Source organism: Schistocerca americana, unplaced genomic scaffold, assembly GCF_021461395.2.
Source record: "Schistocerca americana isolate TAMUIC-IGC-003095 unplaced genomic scaffold, iqSchAmer2.1 HiC_scaffold_1484, whole genome shotgun sequence".
Lineage (NCBI taxonomy): Eukaryota > Metazoa > Arthropoda > Insecta > Orthoptera > Acrididae > Schistocerca > Schistocerca americana.
In genome coordinates, this window is record NW_025725567.1 from 12,700 (window position 1) to 28,856 (window position 16,157).

The 16,157-nt window shown below is 53.1% G+C and overlaps 53 non-coding genes across 53 annotated transcripts; 22 read left to right on the top strand and 31 right to left on the bottom strand.

The window, feature by feature from the left end:
- Window positions 1-354: 354 nt before the first annotated feature.
- On the top strand, window positions 355-427 carry Trnar-acg. Its single transcript has one exon. It is a non-coding gene; the product is annotated as a tRNA-Arg (tRNA).
- A 287-nt stretch (window positions 428-714) lies between these two features.
- Trnam-cau lies at window positions 715-786 on the top strand. Its single transcript has one exon. It is a non-coding gene; the product is annotated as a tRNA-Met (tRNA).
- A 245-nt stretch (window positions 787-1,031) lies between these two features.
- Window positions 1,032-1,103, bottom strand: Trnad-guc. Its single transcript has one exon. It is a non-coding gene; the product is annotated as a tRNA-Asp (tRNA).
- A 107-nt stretch (window positions 1,104-1,210) lies between these two features.
- Trnad-guc lies at window positions 1,211-1,282 on the bottom strand. The gene has a single exon. It is a non-coding gene; the product is annotated as a tRNA-Asp (tRNA).
- A 107-nt stretch (window positions 1,283-1,389) lies between these two features.
- Window positions 1,390-1,481, bottom strand: Trnai-uau. The gene is given in 2 exon segments: window positions 1,390-1,425; window positions 1,444-1,481. It is a non-coding gene; the product is annotated as a tRNA-Ile (tRNA).
- Window positions 1,482-1,859: 378 nt separating this feature from the next.
- Window positions 1,860-1,932, top strand: Trnar-acg. Its single transcript has one exon. It is a non-coding gene; the product is annotated as a tRNA-Arg (tRNA).
- A 287-nt stretch (window positions 1,933-2,219) lies between these two features.
- Trnam-cau lies at window positions 2,220-2,291 on the top strand. The gene has a single exon. It is a non-coding gene; the product is annotated as a tRNA-Met (tRNA).
- Window positions 2,292-2,536: 245 nt separating this feature from the next.
- On the bottom strand, window positions 2,537-2,608 carry Trnad-guc. Its single transcript has one exon. It is a non-coding gene; the product is annotated as a tRNA-Asp (tRNA).
- A 107-nt stretch (window positions 2,609-2,715) lies between these two features.
- Window positions 2,716-2,787, bottom strand: Trnad-guc. The gene has a single exon. It is a non-coding gene; the product is annotated as a tRNA-Asp (tRNA).
- A 107-nt stretch (window positions 2,788-2,894) lies between these two features.
- Trnai-uau lies at window positions 2,895-2,986 on the bottom strand. Its single transcript is given in 2 exon segments — window positions 2,895-2,930; window positions 2,949-2,986. It is a non-coding gene; the product is annotated as a tRNA-Ile (tRNA).
- A 378-nt stretch (window positions 2,987-3,364) lies between these two features.
- Trnar-acg lies at window positions 3,365-3,437 on the top strand. The gene has a single exon. It is a non-coding gene; the product is annotated as a tRNA-Arg (tRNA).
- Window positions 3,438-3,724: 287 nt separating this feature from the next.
- Trnam-cau lies at window positions 3,725-3,796 on the top strand. The gene has a single exon. It is a non-coding gene; the product is annotated as a tRNA-Met (tRNA).
- A 245-nt stretch (window positions 3,797-4,041) lies between these two features.
- Window positions 4,042-4,113, bottom strand: Trnad-guc. The gene has a single exon. It is a non-coding gene; the product is annotated as a tRNA-Asp (tRNA).
- Window positions 4,114-4,220: 107 nt separating this feature from the next.
- On the bottom strand, window positions 4,221-4,292 carry Trnad-guc. Its single transcript has one exon. It is a non-coding gene; the product is annotated as a tRNA-Asp (tRNA).
- A 107-nt stretch (window positions 4,293-4,399) lies between these two features.
- Trnai-uau lies at window positions 4,400-4,491 on the bottom strand. The gene is given in 2 exon segments: window positions 4,400-4,435; window positions 4,454-4,491. It is a non-coding gene; the product is annotated as a tRNA-Ile (tRNA).
- Window positions 4,492-4,869: 378 nt separating this feature from the next.
- Window positions 4,870-4,942, top strand: Trnar-acg. The gene has a single exon. It is a non-coding gene; the product is annotated as a tRNA-Arg (tRNA).
- A 287-nt stretch (window positions 4,943-5,229) lies between these two features.
- Window positions 5,230-5,301, top strand: Trnam-cau. Its single transcript has one exon. It is a non-coding gene; the product is annotated as a tRNA-Met (tRNA).
- A 245-nt stretch (window positions 5,302-5,546) lies between these two features.
- Trnad-guc lies at window positions 5,547-5,618 on the bottom strand. The gene has a single exon. It is a non-coding gene; the product is annotated as a tRNA-Asp (tRNA).
- Window positions 5,619-5,725: 107 nt separating this feature from the next.
- Trnad-guc lies at window positions 5,726-5,797 on the bottom strand. The gene has a single exon. It is a non-coding gene; the product is annotated as a tRNA-Asp (tRNA).
- Window positions 5,798-5,904: 107 nt separating this feature from the next.
- Trnai-uau lies at window positions 5,905-5,996 on the bottom strand. The gene is given in 2 exon segments: window positions 5,905-5,940; window positions 5,959-5,996. It is a non-coding gene; the product is annotated as a tRNA-Ile (tRNA).
- Window positions 5,997-6,374: 378 nt separating this feature from the next.
- Window positions 6,375-6,447, top strand: Trnar-acg. The gene has a single exon. It is a non-coding gene; the product is annotated as a tRNA-Arg (tRNA).
- A 287-nt stretch (window positions 6,448-6,734) lies between these two features.
- On the top strand, window positions 6,735-6,806 carry Trnam-cau. Its single transcript has one exon. It is a non-coding gene; the product is annotated as a tRNA-Met (tRNA).
- A 245-nt stretch (window positions 6,807-7,051) lies between these two features.
- Trnad-guc lies at window positions 7,052-7,123 on the bottom strand. The gene has a single exon. It is a non-coding gene; the product is annotated as a tRNA-Asp (tRNA).
- Window positions 7,124-7,230: 107 nt separating this feature from the next.
- Window positions 7,231-7,302, bottom strand: Trnad-guc. Its single transcript has one exon. It is a non-coding gene; the product is annotated as a tRNA-Asp (tRNA).
- Window positions 7,303-7,409: 107 nt separating this feature from the next.
- On the bottom strand, window positions 7,410-7,501 carry Trnai-uau. The gene is given in 2 exon segments: window positions 7,410-7,445; window positions 7,464-7,501. It is a non-coding gene; the product is annotated as a tRNA-Ile (tRNA).
- A 378-nt stretch (window positions 7,502-7,879) lies between these two features.
- Window positions 7,880-7,952, top strand: Trnar-acg. The gene has a single exon. It is a non-coding gene; the product is annotated as a tRNA-Arg (tRNA).
- A 287-nt stretch (window positions 7,953-8,239) lies between these two features.
- Window positions 8,240-8,311, top strand: Trnam-cau. Its single transcript has one exon. It is a non-coding gene; the product is annotated as a tRNA-Met (tRNA).
- A 245-nt stretch (window positions 8,312-8,556) lies between these two features.
- Trnad-guc lies at window positions 8,557-8,628 on the bottom strand. Its single transcript has one exon. It is a non-coding gene; the product is annotated as a tRNA-Asp (tRNA).
- A 107-nt stretch (window positions 8,629-8,735) lies between these two features.
- On the bottom strand, window positions 8,736-8,807 carry Trnad-guc. Its single transcript has one exon. It is a non-coding gene; the product is annotated as a tRNA-Asp (tRNA).
- Window positions 8,808-8,914: 107 nt separating this feature from the next.
- On the bottom strand, window positions 8,915-9,006 carry Trnai-uau. Its single transcript is given in 2 exon segments — window positions 8,915-8,950; window positions 8,969-9,006. It is a non-coding gene; the product is annotated as a tRNA-Ile (tRNA).
- A 378-nt stretch (window positions 9,007-9,384) lies between these two features.
- Window positions 9,385-9,457, top strand: Trnar-acg. The gene has a single exon. It is a non-coding gene; the product is annotated as a tRNA-Arg (tRNA).
- Window positions 9,458-9,744: 287 nt separating this feature from the next.
- Window positions 9,745-9,816, top strand: Trnam-cau. The gene has a single exon. It is a non-coding gene; the product is annotated as a tRNA-Met (tRNA).
- A 245-nt stretch (window positions 9,817-10,061) lies between these two features.
- On the bottom strand, window positions 10,062-10,133 carry Trnad-guc. The gene has a single exon. It is a non-coding gene; the product is annotated as a tRNA-Asp (tRNA).
- Window positions 10,134-10,240: 107 nt separating this feature from the next.
- On the bottom strand, window positions 10,241-10,312 carry Trnad-guc. The gene has a single exon. It is a non-coding gene; the product is annotated as a tRNA-Asp (tRNA).
- Window positions 10,313-10,419: 107 nt separating this feature from the next.
- On the bottom strand, window positions 10,420-10,511 carry Trnai-uau. Its single transcript is given in 2 exon segments — window positions 10,420-10,455; window positions 10,474-10,511. It is a non-coding gene; the product is annotated as a tRNA-Ile (tRNA).
- A 378-nt stretch (window positions 10,512-10,889) lies between these two features.
- On the top strand, window positions 10,890-10,962 carry Trnar-acg. The gene has a single exon. It is a non-coding gene; the product is annotated as a tRNA-Arg (tRNA).
- Window positions 10,963-11,249: 287 nt separating this feature from the next.
- Trnam-cau lies at window positions 11,250-11,321 on the top strand. The gene has a single exon. It is a non-coding gene; the product is annotated as a tRNA-Met (tRNA).
- Window positions 11,322-11,566: 245 nt separating this feature from the next.
- Trnad-guc lies at window positions 11,567-11,638 on the bottom strand. The gene has a single exon. It is a non-coding gene; the product is annotated as a tRNA-Asp (tRNA).
- Window positions 11,639-11,745: 107 nt separating this feature from the next.
- On the bottom strand, window positions 11,746-11,817 carry Trnad-guc. Its single transcript has one exon. It is a non-coding gene; the product is annotated as a tRNA-Asp (tRNA).
- Window positions 11,818-11,924: 107 nt separating this feature from the next.
- Window positions 11,925-12,016, bottom strand: Trnai-uau. Its single transcript is given in 2 exon segments — window positions 11,925-11,960; window positions 11,979-12,016. It is a non-coding gene; the product is annotated as a tRNA-Ile (tRNA).
- A 378-nt stretch (window positions 12,017-12,394) lies between these two features.
- Window positions 12,395-12,467, top strand: Trnar-acg. Its single transcript has one exon. It is a non-coding gene; the product is annotated as a tRNA-Arg (tRNA).
- Window positions 12,468-12,754: 287 nt separating this feature from the next.
- Window positions 12,755-12,826, top strand: Trnam-cau. Its single transcript has one exon. It is a non-coding gene; the product is annotated as a tRNA-Met (tRNA).
- Window positions 12,827-13,071: 245 nt separating this feature from the next.
- Window positions 13,072-13,143, bottom strand: Trnad-guc. Its single transcript has one exon. It is a non-coding gene; the product is annotated as a tRNA-Asp (tRNA).
- A 107-nt stretch (window positions 13,144-13,250) lies between these two features.
- Trnad-guc lies at window positions 13,251-13,322 on the bottom strand. Its single transcript has one exon. It is a non-coding gene; the product is annotated as a tRNA-Asp (tRNA).
- Window positions 13,323-13,429: 107 nt separating this feature from the next.
- Window positions 13,430-13,521, bottom strand: Trnai-uau. The gene is given in 2 exon segments: window positions 13,430-13,465; window positions 13,484-13,521. It is a non-coding gene; the product is annotated as a tRNA-Ile (tRNA).
- A 378-nt stretch (window positions 13,522-13,899) lies between these two features.
- Window positions 13,900-13,972, top strand: Trnar-acg. Its single transcript has one exon. It is a non-coding gene; the product is annotated as a tRNA-Arg (tRNA).
- Window positions 13,973-14,259: 287 nt separating this feature from the next.
- On the top strand, window positions 14,260-14,331 carry Trnam-cau. Its single transcript has one exon. It is a non-coding gene; the product is annotated as a tRNA-Met (tRNA).
- Window positions 14,332-14,576: 245 nt separating this feature from the next.
- Window positions 14,577-14,648, bottom strand: Trnad-guc. The gene has a single exon. It is a non-coding gene; the product is annotated as a tRNA-Asp (tRNA).
- A 107-nt stretch (window positions 14,649-14,755) lies between these two features.
- Window positions 14,756-14,827, bottom strand: Trnad-guc. Its single transcript has one exon. It is a non-coding gene; the product is annotated as a tRNA-Asp (tRNA).
- A 107-nt stretch (window positions 14,828-14,934) lies between these two features.
- Trnai-uau lies at window positions 14,935-15,026 on the bottom strand. The gene is given in 2 exon segments: window positions 14,935-14,970; window positions 14,989-15,026. It is a non-coding gene; the product is annotated as a tRNA-Ile (tRNA).
- Window positions 15,027-15,404: 378 nt separating this feature from the next.
- Window positions 15,405-15,477, top strand: Trnar-acg. The gene has a single exon. It is a non-coding gene; the product is annotated as a tRNA-Arg (tRNA).
- Window positions 15,478-15,764: 287 nt separating this feature from the next.
- Window positions 15,765-15,836, top strand: Trnam-cau. Its single transcript has one exon. It is a non-coding gene; the product is annotated as a tRNA-Met (tRNA).
- Window positions 15,837-16,081: 245 nt separating this feature from the next.
- Trnad-guc lies at window positions 16,082-16,153 on the bottom strand. The gene has a single exon. It is a non-coding gene; the product is annotated as a tRNA-Asp (tRNA).
- Between the last annotated feature and the right edge of the window lie 4 nt (window positions 16,154-16,157).

Genomic DNA, 16,157 nt, shown 5'->3' on the forward strand with positions numbered 1-16,157 from the left:
GGTATTCACTTTGCTGCAAACCAGTGGTGGCCACAGAAACATACGATCGCCACCTGATGCCATACTGCGACTTTGGCACCTGACTACCAATGCTTCGTGCTATTCTTGTTTCATATGCTACGCTTACATGCACATCAACCGGCTCTCGTCGTCGAGAAAACGTGGGAAAACGCGCGCCTTGCCTTCTGCTACCTGTCGAACAGCGAGAGCAGATGCGTGGCAAGCTCTAAGCTCTGCAGGCGCACTGCGGCCACGCAGCTGCACGAAAGGTACCTTCCTTGGGAGCTTGCTCAGCCATGGAGAACACGTTTCTTAGCGAATTGCACTTGTCTCGTAGAAAGAAATGCTGCCACTGGCCCTGTGGCGCAACGGATAACGCGTCTGACTACGGATCAGAAGATTCCAGGTTCGAATCCTGGCAGGGTCGGCGTTTTGTTAGTTGCCGACGCGTAGCTGGGCAGTGGATTTCGTATGTCGCCGCACCGTGGAGTGCTTTGTTGCTCCTGTGCATCTCGCAGCTGCATGTCGAGTCGATCGTGGTAAATATCGCTGCCTGCAAGCGTCAGCGTAGCGTCAGTCGAGCAAAGTCGAGACAAGTCAAGCTGAGAGCTGTAGGAGATGATACGCAATTAAATACAGGCGTGTGAAAGCGACGCAGACAACACTTTCCAAGTGTCCCACGTCACGTGGCGAAGAGCCGGCGCTACCCCAGGCAGCAGAGTGGCGCAGTGGAAGCGTGCTGGGCCCATAACCCAGAGGTCCGTGGATCGAAACCACGCTCTGCTAAAATTATTTCTTTTGCGGACTGTGCCGAGCTCGATTATTACGCCCACAGCGTCGGCTGGGGTGCTTTGATACAGCGTTAACAGCATTCCCCGCAATTCTGAAATGTGAAGAATGCGAGAACCACTTCCTAAGTTGTAGCATTTTTTAAGATTTTGCGCCAACTACACTCCACGATCGCAAAGTTAATGCTCTTACGACCCACATACGCGCAACACTCGAACAGGGTTGTGAGATAAAAATCGCATCTCCCCGGCGGGGAATCGAACCCCGGTCTCCCGCGTGACAGGCGGGGATACTAACCACTATACTACCGAGGATGCGCTGTAGACAGGTGCCTGTGTGCGAGAGATATGGTGCTAGTAGCCGCAAACGACCTACACTAAGTTCAGCGAGTGATAGAGCAGCAATTAAAAATCGGATGTGCCTCCCCGGCGGGGAATCGAACCCCGGTCTCCCGCGTGACAGGCGGGGATACTAACCACTATACTACCGAGGAAGACGCAGCTAGCGTCTCGAATGCACAATTATGTTACTCAAATAGCTGATACATCTCAAACCTAGCCTCCTGTTGCTGTCAGAGACAGCTGCTAAGAAATAAAAGTATGCCCCAGGTGAGGCTCGAACTCACAACCCCGGCATTGCTCACGGCTACTGCCTTATAAGTACCGTGCGCTAACCAATTGCGCCACTGGGGCTACAACAGAGTGCTTTCAGTTAGCGGTATTCACTTTGCTGCAAACCAGTGGTGGCCACAGAAACATACGATCGCCACCTGATGCCATACTGCGACTTTGGCACCTGACTACCAATGCTTCGTGCTATTCTTGTTTCATATGCTACGCTTACATGCACATCAACCGGCTCTCGTCGTCGAGAAAACGTGGGAAAACGCGCGCCTTGCCTTCTGCTACCTGTCGAACAGCGAGAGCAGATGCGTGGCAAGCTCTAAGCTCTGCAGGCGCACTGCGGCCACGCAGCTGCACGAAAGGTACCTTCCTTGGGAGCTTGCTCAGCCATGGAGAACACGTTTCTTAGCGAATTGCACTTGTCTCGTAGAAAGAAATGCTGCCACTGGCCCTGTGGCGCAACGGATAACGCGTCTGAGTACGGATCAGAAGATTCCAGGTTCGAATCCTGGCAGGGTCGGCGTTTTGTTAGTTGCCGACGCGTAGCTGGGCAGTGGATTTCGTATGTCGCCGCACCGTGGAGTGCTTTGTTGCTCCTGTGCATCTCGCAGCTGCATGTCGAGTCGATCGTGGTAAATATCGCTGCCTGCAAGCGTCAGCGTAGCGTCAGTCGAGCAAAGTCGAGACAAGTCAAGCTGAGAGCTGTAGGAGATGATACGCAATTAAATACAGGCGTGTGAAAGCGACGCAGACAACACTTTCCAAGTGTCCCACGTCACGTGGCGAAGAGCCGGCGCTACCCCAGGCAGCAGAGTGGCGCAGTGGAAGCGTGCTGGGCCCATAACCCAGAGGTCCGTGGATCGAAACCACGCTCTGCTAAAATTATTTCTTTTGCGGACTGTGCCGAGCTCGATTATTACGCCCACAGCGTCGGCTGGGGTGCTTTGATACAGCGTTAACAGCATTCCCCGCAATTCTGAAATGTGAAGAATGCGAGAACCACTTCCTAAGTTGTAGCATTTTTTAAGATTTTGCGCCAACTACACTCCACGATCGCAAAGTTAATGCTCTTACGACCCACATACGCGCAACACTCGAACAGGGTTGTGAGATAAAAATCGCATCTCCCCGGCGGGGAATCGAACCCCGGTCTCCCGCGTGACAGGCGGGGATACTAACCACTATACTACCGAGGATGCGCTGTAGACAGGTGCCTGTGTGCGAGAGATATGGTGCTAGTAGCCGCAAACGACCTACACTAAGTTCAGCGAGTGATAGAGCAGCAATTAAAAATCGGATGTGCCTCCCCGGCGGGGAATCGAACCCCGGTCTCCCGCGTGACAGGCGGGGATACTAACCACTATACTACCGAGGAAGACGCAGCTAGCGTCTCGAATGCACAATTATGTTACTCAAATAGCTGATACATCTCAAACCTAGCCTCCTGTTGCTGTCAGAGACAGCTGCTAAGAAATAAAAGTATGCCCCAGGTGAGGCTCGAACTCACAACCCCGGCATTGCTCACGGCTACTGCCTTATAAGTACCGTGCGCTAACCAATTGCGCCACTGGGGCTACAACAGAGTGCTTTCAGTTAGCGGTATTCACTTTGCTGCAAACCAGTGGTGGCCACAGAAACATACGATCGCCACCTGATGCCATACTGCGACTTTGGCACCTGACTACCAATGCTTCGTGCTATTCTTGTTTCATATGCTACGCTTACATGCACATCAACCGGCTCTCGTCGTCGAGAAAACGTGGGAAAACGCGCGCCTTGCCTTCTGCTACCTGTCGAACAGCGAGAGCAGATGCGTGGCAAGCTCTAAGCTCTGCAGGCGCACTGCGGCCACGCAGCTGCACGAAAGGTACCTTCCTTGGGAGCTTGCTCAGCCATGGAGAACACGTTTCTTAGCGAATTGCACTTGTCTCGTAGAAAGAAATGCTGCCACTGGCCCTGTGGCGCAACGGATAACGCGTCTGAGTACGGATCAGAAGATTCCAGGTTCGAATCCTGGCAGGGTCGGCGTTTTGTTAGTTGCCGACGCGTAGCTGGGCAGTGGATTTCGTATGTCGCCGCACCGTGGAGTGCTTTGTTGCTCCTGTGCATCTCGCAGCTGCATGTCGAGTCGATCGTGGTAAATATCGCTGCCTGCAAGCGTCAGCGTAGCGTCAGTCGAGCAAAGTCGAGACAAGTCAAGCTGAGAGCTGTAGGAGATGATACGCAATTAAATACAGGCGTGTGAAAGCGACGCAGACAACACTTTCCAAGTGTCCCACGTCACGTGGCGAAGAGCCGGCGCTACCCCAGGCAGCAGAGTGGCGCAGTGGAAGCGTGCTGGGCCCATAACCCAGAGGTCCGTGGATCGAAACCACGCTCTGCTAAAATTATTTCTTTTGCGGACTGTGCCGAGCTCGATTATTACGCCCACAGCGTCGGCTGGGGTGCTTTGATACAGCGTTAACAGCATTCCCCGCAATTCTGAAATGTGAAGAATGCGAGAACCACTTCCTAAGTTGTAGCATTTTTTAAGATTTTGCGCCAACTACACTCCACGATCGCAAAGTTAATGCTCTTACGACCCACATACGCGCAACACTCGAACAGGGTTGTGAGATAAAAATCGCATCTCCCCGGCGGGGAATCGAACCCCGGTCTCCCGCGTGACAGGCGGGGATACTAACCACTATACTACCGAGGATGCGCTGTAGACAGGTGCCTGTGTGCGAGAGATATGGTGCTAGTAGCCGCAAACGACCTACACTAAGTTCAGCGAGTGATAGAGCAGCAATTAAAAATCGGATGTGCCTCCCCGGCGGGGAATCGAACCCCGGTCTCCCGCGTGACAGGCGGGGATACTAACCACTATACTACCGAGGAAGACGCAGCTAGCGTCTCGAATGCACAATTATGTTACTCAAATAGCTGATACATCTCAAACCTAGCCTCCTGTTGCTGTCAGAGACAGCTGCTAAGAAATAAAAGTATGCCCCAGGTGAGGCTCGAACTCACAACCCCGGCATTGCTCACGGCTACTGCCTTATAAGTACCGTGCGCTAACCAATTGCGCCACTGGGGCTACAACAGAGTGCTTTCAGTTAGCGGTATTCACTTTGCTGCAAACCAGTGGTGGCCACAGAAACATACGATCGCCACCTGATGCCATACTGCGACTTTGGCACCTGACTACCAATGCTTCGTGCTATTCTTGTTTCATATGCTACGCTTACATGCACATCAACCGGCTCTCGTCGTCGAGAAAACGTGGGAAAACGCGCGCCTTGCCTTCTGCTACCTGTCGAACAGCGAGAGCAGATGCGTGGCAAGCTCTAAGCTCTGCAGGCGCACTGCGGCCACGCAGCTGCACGAAAGGTACCTTCCTTGGGAGCTTGCTCAGCCATGGAGAACACGTTTCTTAGCGAATTGCACTTGTCTCGTAGAAAGAAATGCTGCCACTGGCCCTGTGGCGCAACGGATAACGCGTCTGACTACGGATCAGAAGATTCCAGGTTCGAATCCTGGCAGGGTCGGCGTTTTGTTAGTTGCCGACGCGTAGCTGGGCAGTGGATTTCGTATGTCGCCGCACCGTGGAGTGCTTTGTTGCTCCTGTGCATCTCGCAGCTGCATGTCGAGTCGATCGTGGTAAATATCGCTGCCTGCAAGCGTCAGCGTAGCGTCAGTCGAGCAAAGTCGAGACAAGTCAAGCTGAGAGCTGTAGGAGATGATACGCAATTAAATACAGGCGTGTGAAAGCGACGCAGACAACACTTTCCAAGTGTCCCACGTCACGTGGCGAAGAGCCGGCGCTACCCCAGGCAGCAGAGTGGCGCAGTGGAAGCGTGCTGGGCCCATAACCCAGAGGTCCGTGGATCGAAACCACGCTCTGCTAAAATTATTTCTTTTGCGGACTGTGCCGAGCTCGATTATTACGCCCACAGCGTCGGCTGGGGTGCTTTGATACAGCGTTAACAGCATTCCCCGCAATTCTGAAATGTGAAGAATGCGAGAACCACTTCCTAAGTTGTAGCATTTTTTAAGATTTTGCGCCAACTACACTCCACGATCGCAAAGTTAATGCTCTTACGACCCACATACGCGCAACACTCGAACAGGGTTGTGAGATAAAAATCGCATCTCCCCGGCGGGGAATCGAACCCCGGTCTCCCGCGTGACAGGCGGGGATACTAACCACTATACTACCGAGGATGCGCTGTAGACAGGTGCCTGTGTGCGAGAGATATGGTGCTAGTAGCCGCAAACGACCTACACTAAGTTCAGCGAGTGATAGAGCAGCAATTAAAAATCGGATGTGCCTCCCCGGCGGGGAATCGAACCCCGGTCTCCCGCGTGACAGGCGGGGATACTAACCACTATACTACCGAGGAAGACGCAGCTAGCGTCTCGAATGCACAATTATGTTACTCAAATAGCTGATACATCTCAAACCTAGCCTCCTGTTGCTGTCAGAGACAGCTGCTAAGAAATAAAAGTATGCCCCAGGTGAGGCTCGAACTCACAACCCCGGCATTGCTCACGGCTACTGCCTTATAAGTACCGTGCGCTAACCAATTGCGCCACTGGGGCTACAACAGAGTGCTTTCAGTTAGCGGTATTCACTTTGCTGCAAACCAGTGGTGGCCACAGAAACATACGATCGCCACCTGATGCCATACTGCGACTTTGGCACCTGACTACCAATGCTTCGTGCTATTCTTGTTTCATATGCTACGCTTACATGCACATCAACCGGCTCTCGTCGTCGAGAAAACGTGGGAAAACGCGCGCCTTGCCTTCTGCTACCTGTCGAACAGCGAGAGCAGATGCGTGGCAAGCTCTAAGCTCTGCAGGCGCACTGCGGCCACGCAGCTGCACGAAAGGTACCTTCCTTGGGAGCTTGCTCAGCCATGGAGAACACGTTTCTTAGCGAATTGCACTTGTCTCGTAGAAAGAAATGCTGCCACTGGCCCTGTGGCGCAACGGATAACGCGTCTGACTACGGATCAGAAGATTCCAGGTTCGAATCCTGGCAGGGTCGGCGTTTTGTTAGTTGCCGACGCGTAGCTGGGCAGTGGATTTCGTATGTCGCCGCACCGTGGAGTGCTTTGTTGCTCCTGTGCATCTCGCAGCTGCATGTCGAGTCGATCGTGGTAAATATCGCTGCCTGCAAGCGTCAGCGTAGCGTCAGTCGAGCAAAGTCGAGACAAGTCAAGCTGAGAGCTGTAGGAGATGATACGCAATTAAATACAGGCGTGTGAAAGCGACGCAGACAACACTTTCCAAGTGTCCCACGTCACGTGGCGAAGAGCCGGCGCTACCCCAGGCAGCAGAGTGGCGCAGTGGAAGCGTGCTGGGCCCATAACCCAGAGGTCCGTGGATCGAAACCACGCTCTGCTAAAATTATTTCTTTTGCGGACTGTGCCGAGCTCGATTATTACGCCCACAGCGTCGGCTGGGGTGCTTTGATACAGCGTTAACAGCATTCCCCGCAATTCTGAAATGTGAAGAATGCGAGAACCACTTCCTAAGTTGTAGCATTTTTTAAGATTTTGCGCCAACTACACTCCACGATCGCAAAGTTAATGCTCTTACGACCCACATACGCGCAACACTCGAACAGGGTTGTGAGATAAAAATCGCATCTCCCCGGCGGGGAATCGAACCCCGGTCTCCCGCGTGACAGGCGGGGATACTAACCACTATACTACCGAGGATGCGCTGTAGACAGGTGCCTGTGTGCGAGAGATATGGTGCTAGTAGCCGCAAACGACCTACACTAAGTTCAGCGAGTGATAGAGCAGCAATTAAAAATCGGATGTGCCTCCCCGGCGGGGAATCGAACCCCGGTCTCCCGCGTGACAGGCGGGGATACTAACCACTATACTACCGAGGAAGACGCAGCTAGCGTCTCGAATGCACAATTATGTTACTCAAATAGCTGATACATCTCAAACCTAGCCTCCTGTTGCTGTCAGAGACAGCTGCTAAGAAATAAAAGTATGCCCCAGGTGAGGCTCGAACTCACAACCCCGGCATTGCTCACGGCTACTGCCTTATAAGTACCGTGCGCTAACCAATTGCGCCACTGGGGCTACAACAGAGTGCTTTCAGTTAGCGGTATTCACTTTGCTGCAAACCAGTGGTGGCCACAGAAACATACGATCGCCACCTGATGCCATACTGCGACTTTGGCACCTGACTACCAATGCTTCGTGCTATTCTTGTTTCATATGCTACGCTTACATGCACATCAACCGGCTCTCGTCGTCGAGAAAACGTGGGAAAACGCGCGCCTTGCCTTCTGCTACCTGTCGAACAGCGAGAGCAGATGCGTGGCAAGCTCTAAGCTCTGCAGGCGCACTGCGGCCACGCAGCTGCACGAAAGGTACCTTCCTTGGGAGCTTGCTCAGCCATGGAGAACACGTTTCTTAGCGAATTGCACTTGTCTCGTAGAAAGAAATGCTGCCACTGGCCCTGTGGCGCAACGGATAACGCGTCTGACTACGGATCAGAAGATTCCAGGTTCGAATCCTGGCAGGGTCGGCGTTTTGTTAGTTGCCGACGCGTAGCTGGGCAGTGGATTTCGTATGTCGCCGCACCGTGGAGTGCTTTGTTGCTCCTGTGCATCTCGCAGCTGCATGTCGAGTCGATCGTGGTAAATATCGCTGCCTGCAAGCGTCAGCGTAGCGTCAGTCGAGCAAAGTCGAGACAAGTCAAGCTGAGAGCTGTAGGAGATGATACGCAATTAAATACAGGCGTGTGAAAGCGACGCAGACAACACTTTCCAAGTGTCCCACGTCACGTGGCGAAGAGCCGGCGCTACCCCAGGCAGCAGAGTGGCGCAGTGGAAGCGTGCTGGGCCCATAACCCAGAGGTCCGTGGATCGAAACCACGCTCTGCTAAAATTATTTCTTTTGCGGACTGTGCCGAGCTCGATTATTACGCCCACAGCGTCGGCTGGGGTGCTTTGATACAGCGTTAACAGCATTCCCCGCAATTCTGAAATGTGAAGAATGCGAGAACCACTTCCTAAGTTGTAGCATTTTTTAAGATTTTGCGCCAACTACACTCCACGATCGCAAAGTTAATGCTCTTACGACCCACATACGCGCAACACTCGAACAGGGTTGTGAGATAAAAATCGCATCTCCCCGGCGGGGAATCGAACCCCGGTCTCCCGCGTGACAGGCGGGGATACTAACCACTATACTACCGAGGATGCGCTGTAGACAGGTGCCTGTGTGCGAGAGATATGGTGCTAGTAGCCGCAAACGACCTACACTAAGTTCAGCGAGTGATAGAGCAGCAATTAAAAATCGGATGTGCCTCCCCGGCGGGGAATCGAACCCCGGTCTCCCGCGTGACAGGCGGGGATACTAACCACTATACTACCGAGGAAGACGCAGCTAGCGTCTCGAATGCACAATTATGTTACTCAAATAGCTGATACATCTCAAACCTAGCCTCCTGTTGCTGTCAGAGACAGCTGCTAAGAAATAAAAGTATGCCCCAGGTGAGGCTCGAACTCACAACCCCGGCATTGCTCACGGCTACTGCCTTATAAGTACCGTGCGCTAACCAATTGCGCCACTGGGGCTACAACAGAGTGCTTTCAGTTAGCGGTATTCACTTTGCTGCAAACCAGTGGTGGCCACAGAAACATACGATCGCCACCTGATGCCATACTGCGACTTTGGCACCTGACTACCAATGCTTCGTGCTATTCTTGTTTCATATGCTACGCTTACATGCACATCAACCGGCTCTCGTCGTCGAGAAAACGTGGGAAAACGCGCGCCTTGCCTTCTGCTACCTGTCGAACAGCGAGAGCAGATGCGTGGCAAGCTCTAAGCTCTGCAGGCGCACTGCGGCCACGCAGCTGCACGAAAGGTACCTTCCTTGGGAGCTTGCTCAGCCATGGAGAACACGTTTCTTAGCGAATTGCACTTGTCTCGTAGAAAGAAATGCTGCCACTGGCCCTGTGGCGCAACGGATAACGCGTCTGACTACGGATCAGAAGATTCCAGGTTCGAATCCTGGCAGGGTCGGCGTTTTGTTAGTTGCCGACGCGTAGCTGGGCAGTGGATTTCGTATGTCGCCGCACCGTGGAGTGCTTTGTTGCTCCTGTGCATCTCGCAGCTGCATGTCGAGTCGATCGTGGTAAATATCGCTGCCTGCAAGCGTCAGCGTAGCGTCAGTCGAGCAAAGTCGAGACAAGTCAAGCTGAGAGCTGTAGGAGATGATACGCAATTAAATACAGGCGTGTGAAAGCGACGCAGACAACACTTTCCAAGTGTCCCACGTCACGTGGCGAAGAGCCGGCGCTACCCCAGGCAGCAGAGTGGCGCAGTGGAAGCGTGCTGGGCCCATAACCCAGAGGTCCGTGGATCGAAACCACGCTCTGCTAAAATTATTTCTTTTGCGGACTGTGCCGAGCTCGATTATTACGCCCACAGCGTCGGCTGGGGTGCTTTGATACAGCGTTAACAGCATTCCCCGCAATTCTGAAATGTGAAGAATGCGAGAACCACTTCCTAAGTTGTAGCATTTTTTAAGATTTTGCGCCAACTACACTCCACGATCGCAAAGTTAATGCTCTTACGACCCACATACGCGCAACACTCGAACAGGGTTGTGAGATAAAAATCGCATCTCCCCGGCGGGGAATCGAACCCCGGTCTCCCGCGTGACAGGCGGGGATACTAACCACTATACTACCGAGGATGCGCTGTAGACAGGTGCCTGTGTGCGAGAGATATGGTGCTAGTAGCCGCAAACGACCTACACTAAGTTCAGCGAGTGATAGAGCAGCAATTAAAAATCGGATGTGCCTCCCCGGCGGGGAATCGAACCCCGGTCTCCCGCGTGACAGGCGGGGATACTAACCACTATACTACCGAGGAAGACGCAGCTAGCGTCTCGAATGCACAATTATGTTACTCAAATAGCTGATACATCTCAAACCTAGCCTCCTGTTGCTGTCAGAGACAGCTGCTAAGAAATAAAAGTATGCCCCAGGTGAGGCTCGAACTCACAACCCCGGCATTGCTCACGGCTACTGCCTTATAAGTACCGTGCGCTAACCAATTGCGCCACTGGGGCTACAACAGAGTGCTTTCAGTTAGCGGTATTCACTTTGCTGCAAACCAGTGGTGGCCACAGAAACATACGATCGCCACCTGATGCCATACTGCGACTTTGGCACCTGACTACCAATGCTTCGTGCTATTCTTGTTTCATATGCTACGCTTACATGCACATCAACCGGCTCTCGTCGTCGAGAAAACGTGGGAAAACGCGCGCCTTGCCTTCTGCTACCTGTCGAACAGCGAGAGCAGATGCGTGGCAAGCTCTAAGCTCTGCAGGCGCACTGCGGCCACGCAGCTGCACGAAAGGTACCTTCCTTGGGAGCTTGCTCAGCCATGGAGAACACGTTTCTTAGCGAATTGCACTTGTCTCGTAGAAAGAAATGCTGCCACTGGCCCTGTGGCGCAACGGATAACGCGTCTGACTACGGATCAGAAGATTCCAGGTTCGAATCCTGGCAGGGTCGGCGTTTTGTTAGTTGCCGACGCGTAGCTGGGCAGTGGATTTCGTATGTCGCCGCACCGTGGAGTGCTTTGTTGCTCCTGTGCATCTCGCAGCTGCATGTCGAGTCGATCGTGGTAAATATCGCTGCCTGCAAGCGTCAGCGTAGCGTCAGTCGAGCAAAGTCGAGACAAGTCAAGCTGAGAGCTGTAGGAGATGATACGCAATTAAATACAGGCGTGTGAAAGCGACGCAGACAACACTTTCCAAGTGTCCCACGTCACGTGGCGAAGAGCCGGCGCTACCCCAGGCAGCAGAGTGGCGCAGTGGAAGCGTGCTGGGCCCATAACCCAGAGGTCCGTGGATCGAAACCACGCTCTGCTAAAATTATTTCTTTTGCGGACTGTGCCGAGCTCGATTATTACGCCCACAGCGTCGGCTGGGGTGCTTTGATACAGCGTTAACAGCATTCCCCGCAATTCTGAAATGTGAAGAATGCGAGAACCACTTCCTAAGTTGTAGCATTTTTTAAGATTTTGCGCCAACTACACTCCACGATCGCAAAGTTAATGCTCTTACGACCCACATACGCGCAACACTCGAACAGGGTTGTGAGATAAAAATCGCATCTCCCCGGCGGGGAATCGAACCCCGGTCTCCCGCGTGACAGGCGGGGATACTAACCACTATACTACCGAGGATGCGCTGTAGACAGGTGCCTGTGTGCGAGAGATATGGTGCTAGTAGCCGCAAACGACCTACACTAAGTTCAGCGAGTGATAGAGCAGCAATTAAAAATCGGATGTGCCTCCCCGGCGGGGAATCGAACCCCGGTCTCCCGCGTGACAGGCGGGGATACTAACCACTATACTACCGAGGAAGACGCAGCTAGCGTCTCGAATGCACAATTATGTTACTCAAATAGCTGATACATCTCAAACCTAGCCTCCTGTTGCTGTCAGAGACAGCTGCTAAGAAATAAAAGTATGCCCCAGGTGAGGCTCGAACTCACAACCCCGGCATTGCTCACGGCTACTGCCTTATAAGTACCGTGCGCTAACCAATTGCGCCACTGGGGCTACAACAGAGTGCTTTCAGTTAGCGGTATTCACTTTGCTGCAAACCAGTGGTGGCCACAGAAACATACGATCGCCACCTGATGCCATACTGCGACTTTGGCACCTGACTACCAATGCTTCGTGCTATTCTTGTTTCATATGCTACGCTTACATGCACATCAACCGGCTCTCGTCGTCGAGAAAACGTGGGAAAACGCGCGCCTTGCCTTCTGCTACCTGTCGAACAGCGAGAGCAGATGCGTGGCAAGCTCTAAGCTCTGCAGGCGCACTGCGGCCACGCAGCTGCACGAAAGGTACCTTCCTTGGGAGCTTGCTCAGCCATGGAGAACACGTTTCTTAGCGAATTGCACTTGTCTCGTAGAAAGAAATGCTGCCACTGGCCCTGTGGCGCAACGGATAACGCGTCTGACTACGGATCAGAAGATTCCAGGTTCGAATCCTGGCAGGGTCGGCGTTTTGTTAGTTGCCGACGCGTAGCTGGGCAGTGGATTTCGTATGTCGCCGCACCGTGGAGTGCTTTGTTGCTCCTGTGCATCTCGCAGCTGCATGTCGAGTCGATCGTGGTAAATATCGCTGCCTGCAAGCGTCAGCGTAGCGTCAGTCGAGCAAAGTCGAGACAAGTCAAGCTGAGAGCTGTAGGAGATGATACGCAATTAAATACAGGCGTGTGAAAGCGACGCAGACAACACTTTCCAAGTGTCCCACGTCACGTGGCGAAGAGCCGGCGCTACCCCAGGCAGCAGAGTGGCGCAGTGGAAGCGTGCTGGGCCCATAACCCAGAGGTCCGTGGATCGAAACCACGCTCTGCTAAAATTATTTCTTTTGCGGACTGTGCCGAGCTCGATTATTACGCCCACAGCGTCGGCTGGGGTGCTTTGATACAGCGTTAACAGCATTCCCCGCAATTCTGAAATGTGAAGAATGCGAGAACCACTTCCTAAGTTGTAGCATTTTTTAAGATTTTGCGCCAACTACACTCCACGATCGCAAAGTTAATGCTCTTACGACCCACATACGCGCAACACTCGAACAGGGTTGTGAGATAAAAATCGCATCTCCCCGGCGGGGAATCGAACCCCGGTCTCCCGCGTGACAGGCGGGGATACTAACCACTATACTACCGAGGATGCGCTGTAGACAGGTGCCTGTGTGCGAGAGATATGGTGCTAGTAGCCGCAAACGACCTACACTAAGTTCAGCGAGTGATAGAGCAGCAATTAAAAATCGGATGTGCCTCCCCGGCGGGGAATCGAACCCCGGTCTCCCGCGTGACAGGCGGGGATACTAACCACTATACTACCGAGGAAGACGCAGCTAGCGTCTCGAATGCACAATTATGTTACTCAAATAGCTGATACATCTCAAACCTAGCCTCCTGTTGCTGTCAGAGACAGCTGCTAAGAAATAAAAGTATGCCCCAGGTGAGGCTCGAACTCACAACCCCGGCATTGCTCACGGCTACTGCCTTATAAGTACCGTGCGCTAACCAATTGCGCCACTGGGGCTACAACAGAGTGCTTTCAGTTAGCGGTATTCACTTTGCTGCAAACCAGTGGTGGCCACAGAAACATACGATCGCCACCTGATGCCATACTGCGACTTTGGCACCTGACTACCAATGCTTCGTGCTATTCTTGTTTCATATGCTACGCTTACATGCACATCAACCGGCTCTCGTCGTCGAGAAAACGTGGGAAAACGCGCGCCTTGCCTTCTGCTACCTGTCGAACAGCGAGAGCAGATGCGTGGCAAGCTCTAAGCTCTGCAGGCGCACTGCGGCCACGCAGCTGCACGAAAGGTACCTTCCTTGGGAGCTTGCTCAGCCATGGAGAACACGTTTCTTAGCGAATTGCACTTGTCTCGTAGAAAGAAATGCTGCCACTGGCCCTGTGGCGCAACGGATAACGCGTCTGACTACGGATCAGAAGATTCCAGGTTCGAATCCTGGCAGGGTCGGCGTTTTGTTAGTTGCCGACGCGTAGCTGGGCAGTGGATTTCGTATGTCGCCGCACCGTGGAGTGCTTTGTTGCTCCTGTGCATCTCGCAGCTGCATGTCGAGTCGATCGTGGTAAATATCGCTGCCTGCAAGCGTCAGCGTAGCGTCAGTCGAGCAAAGTCGAGACAAGTCAAGCTGAGAGCTGTAGGAGATGATACGCAATTAAATACAGGCGTGTGAAAGCGACGCAGACAACACTTTCCAAGTGTCCCACGTCACGTGGCGAAGAGCCGGCGCTACCCCAGGCAGCAGAGTGGCGCAGTGGAAGCGTGCTGGGCCCATAACCCAGAGGTCCGTGGATCGAAACCACGCTCTGCTAAAATTATTTCTTTTGCGGACTGTGCCGAGCTCGATTATTACGCCCACAGCGTCGGCTGGGGTGCTTTGATACAGCGTTAACAGCATTCCCCGCAATTCTGAAATGTGAAGAATGCGAGAACCACTTCCTAAGTTGTAGCATTTTTTAAGATTTTGCGCCAACTACACTCCACGATCGCAAAGTTAATGCTCTTACGACCCACATACGCGCAACACTCGAACAGGGTTGTGAGATAAAAATCGCATCTCCCCGGCGGGGAATCGAACCCCGGTCTCCCGCGTGACAGGCGGGGATACTAACCACTATACTACCGAGGATGCGCTGTAGACAGGTGCCTGTGTGCGAGAGATATGGTGCTAGTAGCCGCAAACGACCTACACTAAGTTCAGCGAGTGATAGAGCAGCAATTAAAAATCGGATGTGCCTCCCCGGCGGGGAATCGAACCCCGGTCTCCCGCGTGACAGGCGGGGATACTAACCACTATACTACCGAGGAAGACGCAGCTAGCGTCTCGAATGCACAATTATGTTACTCAAATAGCTGATACATCTCAAACCTAGCCTCCTGTTGCTGTCAGAGACAGCTGCTAAGAAATAAAAGTATGCCCCAGGTGAGGCTCGAACTCACAACCCCGGCATTGCTCACGGCTACTGCCTTATAAGTACCGTGCGCTAACCAATTGCGCCACTGGGGCTACAACAGAGTGCTTTCAGTTAGCGGTATTCACTTTGCTGCAAACCAGTGGTGGCCACAGAAACATACGATCGCCACCTGATGCCATACTGCGACTTTGGCACCTGACTACCAATGCTTCGTGCTATTCTTGTTTCATATGCTACGCTTACATGCACATCAACCGGCTCTCGTCGTCGAGAAAACGTGGGAAAACGCGCGCCTTGCCTTCTGCTACCTGTCGAACAGCGAGAGCAGATGCGTGGCAAGCTCTAAGCTCTGCAGGCGCACTGCGGCCACGCAGCTGCACGAAAGGTACCTTCCTTGGGAGCTTGCTCAGCCATGGAGAACACGTTTCTTAGCGAATTGCACTTGTCTCGTAGAAAGAAATGCTGCCACTGGCCCTGTGGCGCAACGGATAACGCGTCTGACTACGGATCAGAAGATTCCAGGTTCGAATCCTGGCAGGGTCGGCGTTTTGTTAGTTGCCGACGCGTAGCTGGGCAGTGGATTTCGTATGTCGCCGCACCGTGGAGTGCTTTGTTGCTCCTGTGCATCTCGCAGCTGCATGTCGAGTCGATCGTGGTAAATATCGCTGCCTGCAAGCGTCAGCGTAGCGTCAGTCGAGCAAAGTCGAGACAAGTCAAGCTGAGAGCTGTAGGAGATGATACGCAATTAAATACAGGCGTGTGAAAGCGACGCAGACAACACTTTCCAAGTGTCCCACGTCACGTGGCGAAGAGCCGGCGCTACCCCAGGCAGCAGAGTGGCGCAGTGGAAGCGTGCTGGGCCCATAACCCAGAGGTCCGTGGATCGAAACCACGCTCTGCTAAAATTATTTCTTTTGCGGACTGTGCCGAGCTCGATTATTACGCCCCACAGCGTCGGCTGGGGTGCTTTGATACAGCGTTAACAGCATTCCCCGCAATTCTGAAATGTGAAGAATGCGAGAACCACTTCCTAAGTTGTAGCATTTTTAAGATTTTGCGCCAACTACACTCCACGATCGCAAAGTTAATGCTCTTACGACCCACATACGCGCAACACTCGAACAGGGTTGTGAGATAAAAATCGCATCTCCCCGGCGGGGAATCGAACCCCGGTCTCCCGCGTGACAGGCGGGGATACTAACCACTATACTACCGAGGATGCG